At 48.3% G+C, this 22662-nt stretch overlaps 1 pseudogene; it reads left to right on the top strand.

Annotated features, from left to right (window-relative positions):
• Positions 1 to 878: 878 nt before the first annotated feature.
• Positions 879 to 20991, top strand: LOC143788824 (uncharacterized; annotated as a pseudogene).
• Positions 20992 to 22662: the final 1671 nt, after the last annotated feature.

Here is a 22662-nt window from a genome sequence, read left to right as displayed (position 1 = left end):
TCAGAGAAAATAATATATTCATTGGTGGAGTGGCCATGGGCCAATGAAAAAACAAGCAATTATAATATTAACCTGAGAGGCTGTTCTAGAGATCTTACCACCGGGGTGACGCTATAAATCAGGCCTGTATACATAGAATCATGTTCACAGATTGAGGGGCAGCCTAGCTGATGTGTTCCAGTTCATATTCCCCCCTTAGGGAGGAGAAAGCAGACTACAAAGTTAGCTATTTCTGTAAGTTTTTTCCTGTTTATAACTGTTTTGCATATTTGTATGTCTTTTTACTACCATATTTTTATACCTTTTTCTTTATTATAAGCACTGTACTTTTTTGTATTAAAGCATAAAACTTTAACAAGTTGAACCTTGTATGTGCTAAAGAATCCATAGCTTTAGTATAGTGTTTGATCCTTATGATTGGCAGACAGTAGTAGTAATATTTCCAGGTCTCATCTCACGTGTATTCAGTGAGTGGTGGCAGCGTGTATGAGCGGGTGTGTGGCCTGGGTCGGTGTGTGATTTATGCTCCCATTACAGAATAGGACAGAGGTTGAATGCTGGACTGAGAGAGGGGAGATAGATTAATCCTTGCAGGCGTAACCCCAAGTCGCGTGCTGAGAGCGGGTACTTGACAAATTGGTGGCAGCACGATGGGATCCGTAACAATTGGTGGCAAAATGGTGGAATAGAATTATTTCTATTAGAGCATTAGTGCATGGTTTAAGCAATTATTCCCTGTACTAAAGAATTGGCATCCTTGCGAGGAGTGCACCAGTTCTACAAGGTTCAACTCAGTGCTTACTTAGACATACTTGCAAACAGTTTCCCTTCCCCGTTTTTCTTTTCTATCTTTTATTTGGCAAAGGCTGTTCATCAATATGGCAGCCCAGTACAAGAAGCAGAGCAAAGAGGCTCTGACCGACCTCTGTGAGTAGAGAGGAATGGAGATGGCCAACAAATCCAAGGAACTGCTGATACGCGCCTTGGTCAAGCAGGACATAGAGCAAAGTACTGGAACGTCTGGCCAAGGAGAGAGTCCACCTCAGAGAGACCGAGCGATGCCAGCTCGTGCACTGGAGATACTTGATGGAAGTGCCAGTGCTGAGGAGACTATGGACTCTTGTTTACAAAGGGACTTACAAGAGCTGGGAACAAGTGATCCCAATCTGTGCCTGCAGCTTATTCTGCAGTACCGAGAGGCTGCTGCTGCAGAATGCTGGGAGGAGAGAGCTTTCATGCTTCAGAGGGCTCAAATAGAGAGGGGTAGCAGTCATTAGCTAACCCTCTCCCAATACATAAATCCAAGGAGATCACATGTGGAAAACTTCCCTGTGATGGAGAAGGATACAGACTTGGATACTTTCCTTCGGGGGTTTGAAAAAACCTCCAGGCAATACCATATACCATGTGAGTAGTGGGTGCAGCATCTAACCCCAGGGTTGAGAGGCAAAGCCCTGGAAGTTTTTGCTGGCCTCCCACCAGAGCTAGATGGGAACTATGAGGTCATAAAAGAGGCGCTGATCAGGAAATACAGCCTTACACCAGAAGTGTATCAGAGAAAGTTCCGGAACCTACAACGTCGATCAACTGACAGCTGTGCGGCTGTTGTGAGCACCTTGAGGACCATGTTCCACCAATGGATCAGGGGACTTTCTGTTAACAGTTTTGAGGACTTAATGGATCTTATGGTCAAGGACCAATTTTTTCACATGTGCCCCACGGATGTACGACAATTTGTGTGTGATCGGGAGCCACAAACTGCGGATCAGGCTGCAAAGATTGCAAACTGCTATGTGGCTAACAGGATGCCTGAGGTGCGGAAGCCATCGGGATTCAGCTGGAAGGGAGGTAAGCCAAATGGGGACCCTTCTCCCTCTACCGGCCAATCACCAGTGCTGTCCAAGCCCACCTCCTATGGGGTCCTGGGGAATAGACATTCTTTAGGTGATGCACGCCAGTGCTTTTCCTGCAACAAAGTGGGACACGTTAGCACTGTCTGCCCTGATAGGGAGAAATGTCCAACTATAACCACAAAGCTGTCTGTGTCCCAACCATATGTCCTCTTTGTGGCCGGCTCTGATGCGAGGGCTATTGAGAACTGTCAACCTGTCACTGTTGGCAATATAGTCACCATTGGTCTCAGATACACTGGAGCAGAGGTGACTCTGGTGCATCCATCAATGGTAACCCTTGCTGATATCATACCAGGAAAGACTGTCTATAACCGGGATTGAAGGTGTCAGCCCTGCTGTGCCCATGGCCCGTGTGTACCTGGACTGGGGAGCAGGGAAAGGACTGAGAGAAGTGGGATTATTAGATACTATTCCCACCAATGTGTTGCTAGGCACAGACCTGGGGAGGATGGTGTCCCACTATATTCCTCCCTTGCAAGTAAATGCTACAGAGAAGGTGGAAGGGAGTGACCCACCTGAGATCCCGTGCAAGGAGGGAGAATGTACCACTGCACAGGACTGTACGTATGTGGCAGCTGTGACCCAGAGTCAAGCTGCGGCTCAGACTCAGCCCCAGGGATTAGAGGATGAGTCTCAGACAGAACTGCCAGAACAGGAGGCCCATACTGTGGCCCTGGAGCCTCCTCACATGGCAGACCCACCAAGGTCCCTGATAACCGACATGGAAGACTAAGCTTCAGACCAGGGCCTGGCAGTCACACTAGGCCAGGGGCTGCAGACTGACGGTCAGAGCTTCCAGGTGGCCCAACGGACAGATGTCAGTCTGGAGAAGCTCAGATGTCTTGCATGCCAGCAACCTACTGCTTCTGACAAAGACAGAATATACTGGGACAAGGGCAGACTGTTTAAAGAGACACTCCCTACGGATACTACAGAACCTTGGGACTGTGAAAAACGGCTGGTCGTTCCTTATCCATTTAGGGAACACTTATTGAGAATTGCTCATGAAATTCATCTGGCCGGACACCTTGGAATACAAAAGACTAAAGCTCGCCTGACACATAACTTCTATTGGCCCAAGATGAGGACAGATATTGCCAATTACTGTCGATCATGTGTAGTTTGTCAGAGAGTTGGAAAGTCCGGGAATATACAGAAAGCTCCATTGTTACCATTGCCTGTGATCGATGAGCCTTTCCAGCGAGTTGCTGTTGATATCATAGGGCCACTTGCCATTACTAGCAGCTCGGCCAAAAAGTACATCCTCACAGTGGTGGACTATGCTACACGATACCCAGATGCTGTGGCACTGTCCTCCATCCGAGCAGACAAAGTGGCGGATGCTTTACTGACCATTTTCTCTCGTGTGGGGTTCCCCAGAGAAATGTTAACCAATCAGGGAACCCAATTCATGTCCGATCTGATGGAAAGCCTCTGCGAGAAAATACAAGTGCAGCATTTTGTGGCCAACGCCTATCATACCCAAACCAACGGACTCTGCGAGCGTTTAAACGGAACATTAAAACAAATGCTGAAAATGCTAGTGGAGACTGAAGGGAGAGACTGGGAGCAGTACATCCCCCATCTGTTGTTTGCATACAGAGAGGTACCCCAGGTGTCTACAGGAGTCTCCCCCTTTGAACTGGTTTATGGGAGGAGGGTCAGGGGGCCACTTGATTTGATTAAGGACTGTTGGAGGACGACCCCAAAACTACGGGAGTCTCAGTGGTTGAATATGTACTGCGGCTCAGAGAAAGAGTGCAAAAACTGAGCAACCTGGTCCATGAGAATGTGACCCAGGCCCAAATCAACCAGAAGGTCTGGTACAACCGTAATGCCAGACTGAGAGCCTATGAGGAGGGGCAGAAGGTTTGGGTGTTGGTCCCTATGTTACAGAAAAAATTTCAGGCCCCATGGGAGGGACCATACACTGTACACAAGCGGCTAAATGATGTTAATTATGTGGTGACCCTAGATGAGCATGCAAAGCGTCAGAAAGTATTTCATGTCAATATGTTGAAGGCTCATCATGACAGGGAGACCTGTGTCTTACCTGTCTGTAGCCTGCCTGAAGAGGGGGAGGCTGATCTGTTACTAGATGTGGGGGCTGGGACTCAGTAAATGGAGTCCCTGGAGTCAGCAGAGTTTAACCCTGAGCTATCCCACAGTCAGAGGTCTGAGCTGATGGGGGTGCTCGGCGAGTTCACCGAAGTCTTCACAGGGGAGCCTGGGAGGACGTAATTAGCAACTCACCATGTGGATACTGGTACTAATCCCCCAGTACGGCAGTCTGCATACCGGGTGTCAGCAGAGGTGAACAGAGGCACATATGAAGGAAAAGGTAGAGGAGATGCTGAACCTCAAGGTAATACAAAAATCCCAGAGTGCCTGGGCCTCGCCTGTGGTTCTTGTCCCAATAAAGGACCATACTACCCAGTTCTGTGTAGACTACAGGAAATGTAATGTACTGACTACATGTGAGATCTACCCCATGCCGAGGATAGACGAGCTGTTAGAGCAGCTAGCAAAAGCATCGTACCTCATCGTCATGGACCTAAGTAGGAGATATTGGCAGATACCCCTGACCAGAGAAGCTAAGGAGAGGTCTGCCTGTATAACACCATTTGGGCTGTTTGAGTTCCTGGTGATGCCATTTGGTATGAAGAATGCCCCTACCACCTTTCAGAGGTTGGTCAATCACTTATTGGAAGGATGTGATGATTTTGCCATTGCTTATCTCGATGATATAGCCCTTTTTAGTAATTCTTGGGAGGAATACCTCGTACATCTTTCTCAGGTGTTGCAAAGGCTTAAAACTGCAGGTCTTACTGCTAAGCCAGGGAAGTGTCAGGTAGCTATGAGGGAAGTACAATTCCTAGGACACCGGGTGGGGGGAGGACTGCTAAAACCTGAGCCAGGGAAGGAAGAAGCCATTACAGCCTGGTCCACCCCACGAACTAAGAAGCAGGTACTGTGATTCCTGGGTACGACTGGCTAATATAGGAGGTTTGTACCAGACTACAGTGCTCTGGCCAAACTGTTAACTGATCTGACCAGGAGGAAACTTCCCCAAATTGTCTCCTGGAGTTCTCCGTGTGAGGAATCATTTTCTGCCCTAAAGTCGGCATTGGTTAGTTCACCCGTCATTCAGGCCCCAGATTTCACTCGCAGGTTTGTAGTGCAGACAGATGTCAGCACCTATGGGCTAGGTGCGGTTCTCAGCCAGGTGAACCAACACTGTGAGGAGCACCCAATTCTTTACCTAAGCAGGAAACTCCTGCCCAGAGAAGTGGCTTATCCCACCATTGAGATGGAATCTTTGGCAATTGTGTGGGCTCTGCAGAAGCTACAACCATACCTCTATGGGCGCAACTTCAACTTGATCACAGATCATAACCCATTGAGTTGGCTCAACAGAGTAGTTGGGGACAACGGGAAATTGCTTAAATGGAGTCTGATATTACAGCAATATGATTTTACAATTCGGCATAAGAAAGGAATCGATCATGGCAATGCTGATGGCCTATCAGCCTGGATGGGGCAGAACCAGATACGCGCTCAGGAGCTGACCTGTAAGTCAACCCCCATGCATGTTCATAAGGAGGGAGGTGTAGCGAAATATATATAGGTATATATGTGTGAAGTGAAATATGTATAGGTATGATTGTGTGACTAGCAGTAATTTAACATCTGTCCTGAGACTGCAGGTCTCACAAATTCTATCCTGAGAAGGCAGTCTACTGTCTCCAATCTCGCCAGGGGGTCTGGCTGGGAATCAGGAAGAAGGGGAAACATTTTACACCTTCTAGCTCTTTTGAAGAGAGATGTCAATTACAGCCTGACACTATCTATCTGTGGGAAACTTTACACCAAGAATTTCAGAGAAAATAATATATTCATTGGTGGAGTGGCCATGGGCCAATGAAAAAACAAGCAATTGTAATATTAACCTGAGAGGCTGTTCTAGAAATCTTACCACCGGGGTGACGCTATAAATCAGGCCTGTATACATAGAATCATGTTCACAGATTGAGGGGCAGCCTAGCTGATGTGTTCCAGTCCATATTCACCCCCCTCAGGGAGCAGAAAGCAGACTACAAAGTTAGCTGTATCTGTAAGTTTTCTCCTGTTTATTTTATAACTGTTTTGCATATTTGTATGTCTTTTTATTACCATATTTTTATACCTTTTTCTTTATTGTAAGCACTGTACCTTTTTGTATTAAAGCATAAAACTTTAAAGGGAACCTGTCACCCCGTTTCTTGAAGATGAGCTAAAAATAGCGTTAAATAGGGGCAGAGCTGGGCGTTACATTAGTGTCTTTGTGTGCCTTTATTACCTACCTATGCTGCCGAAATACCTTTGTAAAGTCGCCGTTTTCTGCTGTCACTCACGCTGGTCTGGTTCTATGGGCGTGGTGACAGCGCTGTTTCTCCCCCAGAATCCAGTTCATCATTACGTTGGTGGCGTAGTGGTGTGCGCATGTCCAAAAAGAATATCCACTGCCCAGGAGATGAAAAACAGCGCGATCTGCGCTATTCAGCCGTTTACCAGTGGGCGCGGCCATCTTTCCTGTGGCCGCGCGTGCGCAGATGGAGCGCTCTGCTGCCCGGGGCTTCAGGAAAATGGCCGCCGCGATCTCCATCTGCGCATGCGCGGAATCCCGCGGCAATTTTCCTGAAGCCCCGGGCAGCAGAGCGCTCCATCTGCACACGCGGCCACAGGAAAGATGGCCGCGCCCACCGGTAAACGGCTGAATAGCGCAGATCGCACTGTTTTTCATCTCCTGGGCAGTGGATATTCTCTTTGGACATGCGCATACCACTACGCCACCAACGTAATGATGAGCAGGATTCTGGGGGAGAAACAGCGCTGTCACCACGCCCATAGGACCAGACCAGCGTGAGTGACAGCAGAAAACAGCGACTTTACAAAGGTATTTCGGCAGCATAGGGAGGTAATAAAGGCACACAAAGACACTAATGTAACGCCCAGCTCTGCCCCTATTTAACGCTATTTTTAGCTCATCTTCAAAAAATGGGGTGACAGGTTCCCTTTAACAAGTTGAACCTTGTATGTTCTAAAGAATCCATAGCTTTAAAGTGTTTGATCCGTATGATTGGCAAACAGTAGTAGTAATATTTCCGGGACTCATCGCACGTATGTTCGGTGAGTGGTGGCAGCATGTATGAGTGGGTGTGTGGCCTGGGTCGGTGTGTGATTTATGCTCCCATTACAGAATAGGACAGAGGTTGAATGCTGGACTGAGAGAGGGGAGATAGATTAACCCTTGCAGGCGCAACCCCAAGTTGCGTGCTGAAACCCCAAGTCGCGTGCTGAGAGCGGGTACGTGACAAATTGGTGGCAGCACAGTGGGATCCTTGACAGGCTGTATTACATTCTATGGGGGGCTGTATTATATTCTATGGGGGAGGATTGCATCATACTCTTTGATGGGACTACATTATATTCTATGGGGAGGTGGGCTGCATTATATTCTCTGAAGGGGCTACATTATATTGTATAGGGGGCTGTATTATATTCTCTGGGGGCTACATTATATTCTATGGGGGCTGTATTATATTCTCTGGGGCTACATTTTATTTTATGGGGGGCTGTATTATATTCTCTGGGGGCTACATTATATTCTATGAGGGGGCTGTATTATATTCTCTGGGGGGCTACATTATATTCTATGGGCAGGTGGGCTGTATTAAATTCTATGAGGCAGGATTGCATCATATTCTTTTATGGGGCTACATTATATTCTATGGTGAGGTGGGCTGTATTATATTCTGTGGGGGGCTACATTATATTCTATGTATTAAATTTATTCTATGTATTAAATTTATTATATTCTATGAGGGGTGAGTACATCATACTCTATGAGGGGGCTACATTATGTTCTATGGAGGACTGCATTATACTATATGAGGAGGGCTACATTGTATTCTATGGAGGAGCTACATTATATTCTATGGGGGGTGTTAGGGCTGGCGGAATGCACCGAATAAATATAAAGATGGTAATAAGGTGCATTCGCAGCACGTGGTCTACCGTGCAGAGATGGCACCTGCTGCTAGGTAATGGCAGCACTATATGGCGGTACTACACCAGAATAGACATGGGTTCCATCACCCAGTATGAACTGATGTGAACTCTGTTGCTTCACGGACTCGCAGGGAAACAAAGGAAATACTGTGCCCTGTTAGCAGTCACAGGGTGCAGCAGATGGACGCTAGTGGGATCCCTGAAACTCACCCCCACTATGCTGATGATTGATCTCGCTCAGACCCTCGGTGGCTTTTGAGCCCGTGCCTGAGGACGCCCTGAGTCAGATGCTGAGATCAAGCGGGATTTCCCACCCTACACTGACCGGTAGTCAGGACAGATTAAAGATTACCGCACTGAGTGCGTACAGCGCCGCTATGGCGGACGCCACTAAGCACCCTAACTAGGGCTAGGAAAGCGCACTGATTGCGCATAGCACCGCACTGGCGGTCATTGCTAACAGACGAGGTATTGTGTGCTAGATGTGCGGTAAAGCACTGTCAGGCGCTAGGTAGCTTCCACCATTCGCAAGCAGTCAACAATAGGGTTGAGCGACTTTTATTTTTATAGGATCGGGTCGGGTTTCACGAAACCCGACTTTCTCAAAAGTCGGGTCGAGTGAAATCGGCCGATCCTATAAAAAAGTCGGGGTCGGGGTCGACCGAAACACGAAACCCAATGCAGTGCAATGGGATACTATGGTCCCCAGGGTCTGAAGGAGAGGAAACTCTCCTTCAGGCCCTGGGATCCATATTTAAGTGTAAAATAAAGAATTAAAATAAAAAATATTGATATACTCACCCTCTGACGAGCCCTGGTAGTAATCGGCATCTTCCGTTCCTAAGAATGAGCGCGTTCAGAGCCTTAGATGACGTCACGGCTTTGTGATTGGTCGCGGCGGCCCACGTGACCGCTCAGCGACCAATCACAAGCCGTGATGTAATTCTCTCAGGTCCTAAATTCCTCATTCTAGGAATTTAGGCCATGAGAATTACGTCACGGCTTGTGATTGGTCGCTGAGCAGTCACGTGGGCCGCCGCGACCAATCACAAAGCAGTGATGTCATCTAAGGCCCTGAACACGCTCATTCTTAAGAAGGAAGGCTGCCGGAAAGAAGCAGGGCACGTACGAGGGTGAGTATATACCTAATAGGAATATACTCACCCTCGGCTTCTTTCCGGCAGCCTTTCTTCTTAAGAATGAGCGCGTTCAGGGCCTTAGATGACGTCACGGCTTTGTGATTGGTCGCGGCGGCCCACGTGACCGCTCAGCGACCAATCACAAGCCGTGACGTAATTCTCATGGCTTAAATTCCTAGAATGAGGAATTTAGGACCTGAGAGAATTACGTCACGGCTTGTGTTTGGTCGCTGAGCGGTCACGTGGGCCGCCGCGACCAATCACAAAGCCGTGACGTCTTCTAAGGCCCTGAACGCGCTCATTCTTAGGAACGGAAGATGCCGATTACTACCAGGGCTCGTCGGAGAGGTGAGTATATCAATATTTTTTATTTTAATTCTTTATTTTACACTTAAATGTGGATTCCGATATCGCAAACATATCGGAACTCGGTATCGGAATTCCGATACCAGATTCAGAAGATCGCCGACCCCACACAGGGGTCGGGTCGGGTTTCATGAAACCCGACTTTGCCAAAAGTCGGCGACTTCTGAAAATGGTCGACCCGTTTCGCTCAACCCTAGTCAACAACTCTAGGTATGGGAATGATTCGGAGCTTTCATCCATCAACAGGCATACATCCACACACACACACACGTTTGCAAGTTTATACTAGCACATGGCCGAGCGGCCATTTGAACATTTTATAGTAGTAGCGCTCTGGGACCTTCCTGATGGTCCAATAGGAGTCGCAACAGGATCTGAGCATGTGACCCCTGACTTCCAATGCGAGGTCGACCCGTGGGCATGCTCAGTATGGGAAAAGCAGGACTTAGTCCCTGAAATGCATGCTCGCTGCTGATCAGTGCTGGCTACAAAGGCAGGACTTGGAAAGGCAGCAGTAACCAAGCGCACATCTCCGCTGAGCAGGCTCCACTGTGGCTGGAGGAGAATGGGAGATCGCAGCGGACATGGTTTGGAATCCCCCTGTGCAGTGGCGGGAACTTGACACCTAACATTACCCCCCTCCTAGGGCCCCCTCCTCCTTGGGCCTCGCTACGTTCAAAGGCTGCAATGAGCAGCGGAGCCTGAATGCGCTCCACAGGTTCCCAGGTTCTGTCCTCTGGGCCGTGACCCTTCCAGTCCACCAGATAGTATTTTTTGCCTTGTACCACCTTGAATCCCAAGATAGAGTTCACCTCGTACTCGTCCGTGGATGAACCCGATGTCCCGGCAGATGACTCGGAAAACTGGGACATATAGACGGGCTTTAAGAGGGATACATGAAAAGTGTCGGTGATACCCAGGTGTGGAGGAAGAGCCAAATGGTAGACCACAGGGTTAACCTGTTCCAGAACCTTGAAAGGGCCTATGTAGCGAGACACAAACTTAGTGGACTCAACTCGCAGCCTGATGTTACGGGCGGAGAGCCACATTAAGTCGCCAGGAGTAAAGGCCGGAGCGGTGCGCCGGTGTGCATTGGCAGAAACCCTCATTCTCTCCTTGGAGGCCCAGATGGCATCCTGTGTGTCGTCCCAAATGTCACGTGCCTCCACCACCCAGTCTGCCACCCTAGAATCGGTGGATGACACGGGCATGGGCACAGGGACACGCGGATGCTGGCCGTAATTAAGGAGGAATGGGGTCTGCCCGGTTGTCAGGACTCTGGATTTCCTGTTTCATTTGTGGTACTTTTCGCCCTTTTCCAAGATGGCGTCTGCTGCCTCGCTTCTGCTCATGTGATCTGCCTTCCCTGTCTTTATAACCCTGGTTCACATACAACTCTCTGCTTGTATATTCTGCTAGTATTCCAGGCTTGTGCTACAAGAGACTTTCCTCTTCAGATTCTCCGGCTCCGCCTCCTCAGCAAACCTGCTCAGTTCTCAGTGGTCTTGTGCTGCAAGCTGTTTTTGCCTGAGTCTATCTGCAACCTTCTCCTGCCTGCTAGGACACGTAAGCTCTGCCTGCTACAGCCAATCTAGTTTGGTATCCGCTGCCAGTTTGTCTGTTTCTGGACTCAAAGCTTTGCACTGCTTCTGGACACTTTTCTAATGACTGCCTAACCTAGTATGAACTGTGTCTGATTATCTCTTCACCACAGAGGGTGCTACACCCATCAGACTTTGCCCGCAGCAGGGCTGCAATGAACTACTCCTAAGAAGGACCTCGTTTGCTTTTTACTTGAACTGTTGTGCACATGCTGCAACCACGTTTGCGCATATAAACACTGACTCTGCTTGCAGCAGAGCTGCTAAGGCACTTCTCCTGATTTCATCTTGTTTGCTGTGTTTGGACTTGCTCTCACCTTGCACCTGTGTTTTTTGAATAATACAGACTTTACACTGCACTTTGGTTTTGTTGCCTTATTTGTCTCAAGCCAAGAGATTCCTGAGTGTACCACTATAATCGTTACAGGATACACAAGCCAAATAAGGAATCTGCTGAGACAATGGCTACTGACCCTAAGTTGGAACAATTGTTCTCTATGATGAGATCTCTGCAAAAGGAGGTGGGCACTCTGCAGAGTAAAGGTACCTTCACACTAAACGATATCGCTAGCGATCCGTGACGTTGCAGCGTCCTGGCTAGCGATATCGTTTAGTTTGACACGCAGCAGCGATCAGGATCCTGCTGTGATATCGCTGGTCGTTTAATAAAGTTCAGAACTTTATTTGGTCGTTAGACCGGCGTTTATCGTCAGGTTTGACACCAAAAGCAACGATACCAGCGTTGTTTTACGCTGGTAACCAGGGTAAATATCGGGTTACTAAGCGCAGGGCCGCGCTTAGTAACCCGATGTTTACCCTGGTTACCAGCGTAAAAGTATAAAAAACAAACAGTACATACTCACCTGTGCATCCCCTGCCGTCCGCTTCCTGCTCTGACTGAGCGCCGGCCCTAAAGTGAAAGTAAAAGCACAGCGGTGACGTCACCGCTCTGCTGTTAGGGCAGGCGCTCACACCGTACAGGAAGCGGACGCCGGGGGACGCGCAGGTGAGTATGTACTGTTTGTTTTTTTTTTACTTTTATGCTGGTAACCAGGGTAAACATCGAGTTACTAAGCGCGGCCCTGCGCTTAGCAACCCAATGTTTACCCTGGTTACCCGGGGACCTCGGCATCGTTGGTCGCTGGAGAGCGGTCTGTGTGACAGCTCTCCAGCGACCAAACAGCGACGCTGCAGCGATCGGCATCGTTGTCGCTATCGCTGCAGCGTCGCTTAATGTGAAGGTACCTTAAGGTGGGAGGCTTGGAACGTAATCAGCAGGTGTTTGGACAGACTCTGCAGGATTTGAGTACTCGCATGGACACCCATGAAAATAAATTTAAGAGCATGGAGTCTCAGTATGGACAGGGCTTTCAGGACTTAAGTGCTCAGATGGCCACTCAGGCGGTCTCACCCCCAGGGCAACCGCAGGCAGTCAGTCCTCCTAAGCTGCCACCATTTAGATACAATGGCGATCGTGACATATTTCGTGGCTTTATAAACCAATGTATGTTGTATTTTGATGTGCCCACCGACCGCTTTCCCACTGATCGTTCTAAGGTGTTGTGTATAATTTTGTTATTGACATCACGAGCACTCGCCTGGGCGAATACAATGATCGAGTCTCGTGACCCACGTCTAAATGTTTTGGAAAACTTTTTAGCTGCTATGGCCTTAATGTTCGATGATCCTAACCGTCGTGCCTCTGCTGAGACCGCCTTACTGTCTTTACACCAGGGTAAACGTTCTGTAATTGAATATGCCACTGATTTTAGAAGGTTAGCAGTTGATACTATTTGGGATTGTTATGCACAGTTGCCTATTTTCAAGAGAGCTCTGTCTAGTGTTATAAAGGATGAGCTAGCTCGTTCTGAGTCACCACAAGAACTAGAAACCTTTATCCAACATTGTGTATGCATTGATATTCGCCTTACTGAGCGGAGACAAGAGAAAATGGCAGTATTTAATCGCATGTCTAACTATTCCCTTTCTCCCAAGGAACCTGCAGGAAAAGCCACTCGGGAGTCTGAGGTGGTGCCTATGCAAATTGACTCAGTGCAGAAGCGTGAGAGTAATGAACACCGGGAACACCGCTTCCGTGAGAGTCTATGCTTCTATTGCGGCCAATTTGACCACTTCCTGATCAATTGTCCCAAGTGGCCTAACAAGGTGTTAGCAGCAGTAGGGGAATATGATAACTGTGACGCTGAGTCAGATGTCTCTGAATTTAGTCTACCAGTGAATGCTGTTTTCCATGCACTCTCAATGACTACTTCTTCTACTGAGCAGAAGGAGAGGAGTTCTCACTGTTCTCTTCCTATAAAAGTTTTATGCTCTGGACAGTGGATCTCTAGTGCAGCCATGATTGACTCTGGTGCAGGGGGTAATTTCATGGACATTGCTTTTGCCAAGAAACATGGTATAGATATTCTGCATAGAGCTTCCCCAATTGCCATGGAGACAGTGGATGGGTCACCTTTAGTCTCTGGGCCTGTCGATCAGGAGACCGTCCCTCTTACCATTGTATTGGAGCCAGATCATCAGGAGCAGCTCTCCTTCTTATTAATTTCTTCTCCTCATTTTCCTGTGATTCTAGGCATTCCCTGGCTGCGTTCATAGAATCCAACAATCAACTGGGAGACCAGAGAGATTACATTTCCAACAAGAAGTGATTCAACATTTACAGAGACTCTACCAAGGTCCTTTGATTCGGAAACTCCAGAACCAGTATTAACTTTACCTTCTGTGTATAAGGAATTCTCAGATATCTGTGTATAAGGAATTCTCAGATATCTGTGATAAGAAGGCAGATCAGCTTCCACCACATAGGGCTTATGATTGTCCTATTGAACTGCTTCCAGGGGCAGCCATTCCTTTCAGCAATGTTTATCCATTAGCGGCTCCTGAACTCCAAGCTTTGAAGGAATATATAGATGAGAATTTGGCCAAGGGCTTTATACGTCCTTCTTCGTCCTTCGTCGGTCTGCTAGAGCAGGAGCAGGACAAATCCTCGGAGAGGTCCCATGCGAACCCCCAGCTGAAGGCTTGCGGACGCAGTAATCAGGCCAGTCGCAGATCGAGACAGAAGGATCTGGACCGACCCCCCAGTAATCCGGTACCTACCGCTGCTGCCTGGGTAAGAGATCTTCGTGAATGTACCCTGATGCAGTCTTTTCCTATGCTTATTTCCGTAGGGGGAAAAAATGCGCTGGTAAAGCAAAAAACAAGGAGTGCGCGCTATGCGCTTGTCCTTTGCCAGACGCCTACCCTAAGAGACTTTGTCAGTCATGTGTACGGCAGACGGTAGGAAATAAATTGATGGGAACACTGATAGCGGTAGCGCCAGATAAATTACATAGCCTTTTTCTCCGCTCCCATAGGTGGTGGAAGAGTCTCCTGATTTCACATCAACCCTTAGGGAGATTATCAGGAAGGAGGTGAAAGATTCCCTGTCCCAGGGGGAGCCTTCCAAAAGAAGAAGGGAGCCTAGCGCCTCAGAGTCGGATTCGTCCGCTGGCCCTAGTAGGGAGAATGAGTCAGACGTCTCTGTCTCCTCAGCATCCTCTTCGGAAGAGGAGTCTAACCGGTTCTGTTTCCCGTTGGACCAAATGGACAAAGTTAATTAAATCAGTCAGATCCACCATGGGGGTGGCTGACGATAGGCCAGAACTCTCAGCACAGGACCTAATGTTTGGCGGTCTAGACCCTAAAAAGCGTAGGTCTTTTCCGCTCAATGACAAGGTTCAGAACCTCATCAAAAGGGAATGGAAAAAGCCAGAGAAAAAAGGCTCTTTTCCACCGGCCTTTAAACGAAGGTATCCCTTTGAGGACCCCATGGTGAACACTTGGGATAAGGTGCCAAAATTGGACGCAGCGGTATCTAAGGCGTCTAAAAAATAATCTATCCCCTTCGACGACATGGCTTCCCTAAAGGATCCTCTCGATAAAAAGGCTGACTCGTTCCTTAAAGGGACATGGGAGATGTCGGCAGGTGCCCTGAGACCTGCTGTAGCTGCGACATGTGCAGCCAGATCGATGATGGTCTGGCTGGATCAGCTAGGGTCTAAATTGGAACAGGGTGTTTCCAGAGATTCTATGTTGAAATTCCTGCCAACAATTCAGAATGCCGCTGCCTTTCTCGCGGACGCATCTGCGGATTCGGCAAGAATGGCTGCTAGGGCGGCTGGACTATCAACACAGCACGCAGGGCCCTATGGCTGAAATGTTGGCCGGGTGACCTTCAATCCAGATCCCGTCTGTGCTCTATCCCATGCGAAGGGGAATACCTGTTTGGTCCGGTCCTAGACGAACTGCTAGAGAAATCCGGAGACGAGAAGAAGAAGTTTCCCAATCTACCAACTACCTCTTACAGGCGTCCCTTCGCAGGGAAGAGATTCTTTCGGAGGAGACCAGCCAGAGACCAGAGCAGATGGGCTGAGAAAAAGAAGAAAGGTACTGGATTTATGTTTGGAGGTGGAGGACGTCAGGAGCCATCCCGTGAGGTCAAAAAACCACCCCAATGACTAGTCGCCCCGGTGGGAGGTAGACTATCTGCCTTCTACCCGGCCTGGTCCAAAAATCTCCAGTAGTGATTGGATTTTGGGGTTAATCGCTACGGGTCTGCGGCTAGAGTTCTCTTCTATCCCTCAGAACTTCTTCAGAATTACCCCACTCAGGTCCTCTCCAGCAGAACAGGCGGCCCTGGAAACGGAAGTTCACGACCTGCTCAATAAGAATGTCCTGTCAGAGGTTCCGGAAGGAGAACAGGGTAGAGGATTCTACTCTCCTCTATTCCTAATAAGTAAACCTGACGGCTCCTTCAGAACAATTATTAACCTTAGGGCTCTTAATAATTTCCTGACCGTTCAATCATTTAGGATGGAAACTATTAACACCGCAATAAAGCTGCTGTTTAACAACTGCTTTATGGTAGTATTGGATTTGAAGGACGCCTATTACCATATCCCTATTTATGCAGGTCACCAACGATACCTGAGGGTGGCGGTAAGGTTGGATGGGGTAGTCAGACACTTCCAGTACAGGGCCCTCCCCTTTGGTATATCGGTCGCCCCTCGAGTGTTTACCAAAGTTATGGCGGAAGTTATGGCACACCTGCATGAGTCCAACATTCTAATAATCCCCTACCTGGACAATCTCCTTATCGTAGGTAAAACGGCGGATCACTGTCTGGAACAGTTACATAAAGTGATGTCGGCTCTGGAACGTCTAGGGTGGTTGCTAAATGTTAAAAAATCACGCTTACAGCCCATGACGGTGCAGCGATTTTTAGGCCTGACCCTGGATTCCCAGGTTCAGGAATGCCGTTTGCCTCAAGAGAATATTGATCGCCTGCACCTTCAGGTGCTGAATGCCTCTAAAAACCCCACCATGTCCCTTAGAAGAGCCATGTCTCTATTAGGCTCTCTCTCGTCCTGTATTCCAGCGGTCCGATGGGCCCAGTATCATACGAGGATACTCCAGGGCGAGGTGCTGTTACAACAAAAAAGGTTGGCGTGTCTGGAGAGCCGGCTGACCCTATCCCAAGATGCTATTGTATCCCTTGGTTGGTGGCTAGACCAAGAGACCTGTCCACAGGGGTCCCCTGGGAATATAATGTAACTCGTATAGTCACCTCGGACGCTAGCCCTTCTGGGTGGGGGGCTCACATGGGGGATACATTGGTCCAGGGGCTTTGGGATCGGGATCAGATAGAAATGTCTTCCAACCTAAAGGAGTTAACGGCTGTGGAACGGGCAGTTAAATCACTCCTTCTCTATCTACAGGGCCACCACGTGCGGGTATTCTCGGACAATCGGGTCACCGTGGCATACATAAATCACCAAGGCGGGACTCGTTCCAAATCCCTAATGTCCGTAGCAGATCGTCTATTCCATCTAGCAGAGCAACATCTTCTCTCATTGACGGCTCTTCACATAAGAGGGGCAGAAAACACTACGGCGGATTTCTTAAGCCGCAACACATTGAGGCAGGGAGAGTTGTCCCTGAACGGCTCCATCTTCAACCTCATCGTGGAAAGATGGGGTCAACCAGAGGTAGACCTGTTTGCCACAAAAGAAAACAGGAAAGTGGCACAATTCTGCTCTCTCAACCCCAGAGAAAATCCTCTGTCAGTGGACGCCCTCCTCATAGACTGGAACTTCAGGCTAGCCTACGCCTTTCCTCCCCTGTCTCTACTTCCTCTGGTGGTGAGGAAAATCAGGAAGGACAAAGCCACAGTGATAATAATTGCCCCCTTCTGGCCCAGAAGGACGTGGTTCCCATGCCTGAGGGCTATGTCGATATCCGACCCATGGGTCTTGCCAGACATCCCGGATCTCCTATCCCAGGGCCCAGTCTACCATCCTCGGGCGGTTGGCCTTCATCTGACAGCGTGGATTTTGAGCGGGCGCTGTTAAAGGATAGGGGGTTCTCTCCGGGCCTCATTAACACTCTGCTGAAGAGCAGAAAAATAATCACCACAAGGATTTATGTCAGGATCTGGAAGAGGTTCCTTCAAAACTCGGGAGTAATAGCTGGTCAGTCAATACCAATAGACCAGATTTTAGAATTCTTACAGAAGGGGTTAGATATGGGGTTATCCCCAAATACACTTAAAGTGCAGGTATCAGCCTTAGGGGCTCTCTTTGGCTGCAACATTGCTGAGAATCACTGGGTCAGCAGATTCATCAGAGCGACAAAACTGTCTAGGCCAATGGTGAAGAATAGGGTCATGCCATGGGACCTGAACCTAGTCCTCTCAGCCATAACAGAGGCCCCATTTGAGCCAATTGCATCAGCCTCTATTAAAAATGTATCCCTTAAAGTAGCCTTCCTGGTGGCCCTAACATCGGCGCGTAGGATAGGCGACATCCAAGCATTATCCAGGGTTCCCCCTTACATGCAGCTTAGGGATGATAGAGTGATACTATCCCCTGATCTAGCATATCTTCCTAAAGTAGTGTCCAGGTTCCACAGAACACAGGAAATAGTTCTTCCATCCTTCCTCCCCAATCCTACTAACAATAAGGAAAGGAAGCTACACACTTTAGATGTAAAAAGATGTATCCTGGAGTATCTAGCAGTAACTGATCCGTGGAAGATAGATAATGCCCTATTCGTGTCCTATCAGGGTAGTAGGAAGGGTCATATAGCATCAAAATCTACTTTAGCTAGATGGATCAGGGAGGCTATCTCGCTGGCATACATCTCAAAGGGCAAGCCGGCGCCTGAAGGTCTGAAAGCGCATTCCACTAGAGCTATGGCGGCTTCGTGGGCGGAAAGATTGGAGGTGTCGATCGACCAAATTTGTAAGGCTGCTACTTGGTCTTCCCCAAACACATTCTATAACCACTATAGATTGAACTTGGGTGCCTCTTCTGACCTCTATTTTGGTGTTAGGGTACTGCAAGCTGTAGTCCTCCCTAGTTAGTTACTCTCTGTAATTCTCTCCGTAGTGCGGTCATGGACGACCGATAAAGTCTTAGTTACTCACCGGTTAACGGTGTTTTTCAGAGTCCATGACAGCACCTGTACATACCCTCCCGTCTTCTTAAGTTCTGGGTGTACACCTCTTCCTTTATTCATATAATTCACGGGTAGTGAATAGTTATTGTATAATTGTTTATTATGTATGCTATTAACCTTGGTGGTCCTCTTGTGCTCTGTAAACCAACTGATGCATGGGAGAGGTGCCGCCCTTGTGTATCTGTAGGTTTCCTGTTCCTGAAGGGCGGATCCCCTCTCTCCATAGTGCTGTCATGGACTCCGAAAAACACCGTTAACCGGTGAGTAACTAAGACTTTCACTTCAGCTCCGCTCTTGATTCATCCAGATCCGGTTTATTTTTAAACCAATTTAATTTTGTGATTTCGTACTGTTCGTTCCGTAATGGGAAGGCTGATGCTTTGTCCCAAATCCATTCTGCGGATTCCGTACCTGGAGCCCCACCCAAGACCATTTTATCGGATGCCAACTTCATCAGAGTAATCCATGATCCAGACCTGTGGACGGAGATCAAGGAGGCCTATGATGGTGATGTATGTCTTGCTAACCCACCTGTGGATCTCAATCTTGTCCTTAAGAGAGGCTTGTGGTTCCATGACCGACGTATCTACATCCCTGAGGCCGTACGTCTCCAGATTCTCAAGTTGGTACATGACTCCAAGTTGGCTGGTCATAGGGGGGTACAGAAGACACAAGAATTCCTGAGCCGATTCTTATGGTGGCCAACTTGCCTGAAGGACACTAAAGACTATGTTCTTTCTTGCGAGGTATGTGCTCGTTATAAGACTCCTTGTGCTTCTCCTACGGGTCTACTCCAACCACTACCAGTCCCATCTCGCCCATGGGGCTAAATTTCTATGGACTTCATTGTGGATCTTCCTACTTCTGGTGGTATGAATACAATCCTAGTGGTGGTTGATCGTCTGACGAAGGCTGCTCATTTTGTTCCTTGTGCCGGCCTCCCCACGGCAAAAGAGACTGTGAACTTAGTGATTCAGAATATTTTTCGGCTGCATGGGGTCCCAGATGAAGTCATCTCTGACCGTGGAGTACAATTCACATCAAGATTCTGGAAGGGGTTTTGTGTTGCACTTAATATTAATGTTCGTCTTTCTTCTGCATATCATCCACAGACGAATGGTCAGACCGAGCGAACCAATCAGACTTTGGAGCAATATCTGCGATGCTACATCTGCCATCTTCAGGATGATTGGTTGGAGCTACTTCCTTTAGCAGAATTCTCCTATAACAATTCTCAGAGTGCCTCCACTATGGTAACTCCTTTCTTCGCTAATCTAGGTTATCATCCGAGCATCTTTCCTAGATCTCCAATTGATGTTCCAGTTCCGGCAGTGGAGGAGAGGTTGATTACCATAAGTGAGAATCTAAAAGTCCTTAAGGAATCTCTAACCTCAGCCCAGGGACGTTACAAGAAATCAGCTGATAGATTCCGGAAGCCAGCACCTATGATTAAGGTAGGAGACTCAGTGTGGTTATCCACTAAGAATCTAAGACTGAATGTTCCCTCACAGAAACTGGGACAGAGGTTCATCGGTCCTTTCAAGATCAGCGGTATCGTGAGCTCTGTGGCCTGCCGTCTAAAGCTGCCAAGGACTATGAAGGTACATCCAGTATTTCATGTCTCTCTATTGAAAAAGGTCTCACCTAATAAATTTCAGGGACGCAGTGTGCCCCTCCACAACCCCTACTGGTAGACGGGCAGGAGCAATTCTTGGTGGAAGAGATCATCGATTCCAGGATTCGCAGGAATCGACTTCAGTATCTAATAAGATGGCAGGGGTATCCACCTGAGGAGGACTCCTATCTGTGCCCCACAGAAGATTGCTCAGTTTCATCAAAGATACCCAGAGAAACCAGGTCCAGGATCGTCCTGAGGCCACTGTTAAGGACGGAGTAATGTCAGGACTCTGGATTTCCTGTTTCATTTGTGGTACTTTTCGCCCTTTTCCAAGATGGCGTCTGCTGCCTCGCTTCTGCTCATGTGATCTGCCTTCCCTGTCTTTATAACCCTGGTTCACATCCAACTCTCTGCTTGTGTATTCTGCTAGTATTCCAGGCTTGTGCTACAAGAGACTTTCCTCTTCAGATTCTCCGGCTCCGCCTCCTCAGCAAACCTGCTCGGTTCTCAGTGGTCTTGTGCTGCAAGCTGTTTTTGCCTGAGTCTATCTGCAACCTTCTCCTGCCTGCTAGGACACGTAAGCTCTGCCTGCTACAGCCAATCTAGTTTGGTATCCGCTGCCAGTTTGTCTGTTTCTGGACTCAAAGCTTTGCACTGCTTCTGGACACTTTTCTAATGACTGCCTAACCTAGTATGAACTGTGTCTGATTATCTCTTCACCACAGAGGGTGCTACACCCATCAGACTTTGCCCGCAGCAGGGCTGCAATGAACTACTCCTAAGAAGGACCTCGTTTGCTTTTTACTTGAACTGTTGTGCACATGCTGCAACCACGTTTGCGCATATAAACACTGACTCTGCTTGCAGCAGAGCTGCTAAGGCACTTCTCCTGATTTCATCTTGTTTGCTGTGTTTGGACTTGCTCTCACCTTGCACCTGTGTTTTTTGAATAATACAGACTTTACACTGCACTTTGGTTTTGTTGCCTTATTTGTCTCAAGCCAAGAGATTCCTGAGTGTACCACTATAATCGTTACACCGGTGGAGTCGGCTACGGTGTTGTTCAAAGCAAATTCCGCCCATGATAGCAAAGATGCCCAGTCATCCTGCCTGGTGGAGACAAAATGTCGCAGGTATGTGACTAGACTTTGGTTAGCCCTCTCTACCAACCCATTCGTCTCGGGATGGTATGCAAAAGAGAGATTCAGCTCAATGCTGAGTAAACGACAGCTCTCTCTCCAGAACTGAGACACAAACTGGGGACCCCGGTCACTGACAATTTTGTCAGGCATGCGATGTAGACGGAAAACATGTTTAATGAACAACGCCGCCAAGGCCCATGCAGAAGGTAACCGTGGAAGCGGCAACAAGTGCACCATTTTAGAAAAATGGTCGGTGACCAACTAGATAACAGTGCAGCTACGAGACTTGGGTAAGCCCACCACGAAGTCCATCCCGACCATCTCCCAGGGCCTGTCTGCCACTGGCAGTGGGTAAAGTAGCCCAGCAGGCCATTGCCAAGGAGACCGATTCTTGGCGCAGGAGACACACGCCCAAATATAGTCCCTGATGTCACGGGCCATATGCGGCCACTAGGGTTGAGCGAAACGGGTCGTTCATTTTCAAAAGTCGCCGACTTTTGGCAAAGTCGGGTTTCATGAAACCCGATCCGACCCCTGTGCGGGGTCGGCCATGCGGTACGCGACTTTCGCGCCAAAGTCGCGTTTCAATGACGCGAAAAGCGCCATTTCTCAGCCAATGAAGGTGAACGCAGAGTGTGGGCAGCGTGATGACATAGATCTCAGTCCCCACCATCTTAGAGAAGGGCATTGCAGTGATTGGCTTGCTTTCTGCGGCGTCACAGGGGCTATAAAGGGGCGTTCCCGCCGACCACCATCTTACTGCTGCTGATCTGAGTGTAGGGAGAGGTTGCTGCCGCTTCTTCAGAAGCAGGGATAGTGATAGGCAGGGTACATAAAGCTGCAAACTGCTTGTGCTGTAGTGATTTCCACTGTCCAACACCACCTTTTGTTTGCAGGGTCAGTGGAAGCTACGTTTTTTTTTTCCTCAGCGCTGTCGCTCATTGGGCTGCCCTAGAAGGCTCCCTGACCCTGATAGCTGTGTTGCTGTGCCTGTGTGTGTACGACGCTGTGCAAACCAACTGCTTTTTTCAAAGCACAAATCCTCTTGTTCCTTCCTTTCTGCACAGCTATCTTTTTTGTTTGTCTACACTTTTTATTTAATTTGTGCATCAGTCCACTCCTTATTGCTGCCTGCCATACCTGGCTGAGATTACTGCAGGGAGATAGTAATTGTAGGACAGTCCCTGGTTTGTTTGTTTTTTTTTGTTTTGTTTTTTTGTGGGAGATTAAGATTGGCATTTCTGCTAGAGTGCCATCCCTGTGTGTGCCATCTCTCACTCAGTGGGCCAAAGAAAGCCTATTAATTTTTTT

Source organism: Ranitomeya variabilis, chromosome 8 (genome assembly GCF_051348905.1).
Source record: "Ranitomeya variabilis isolate aRanVar5 chromosome 8, aRanVar5.hap1, whole genome shotgun sequence".
NCBI lineage: Eukaryota > Metazoa > Chordata > Amphibia > Anura > Dendrobatidae > Ranitomeya > Ranitomeya variabilis.
The sequence above is the reverse complement of the archived record's forward strand: the minus strand, read 5'-3'. Positions and strand labels throughout refer to the sequence as shown.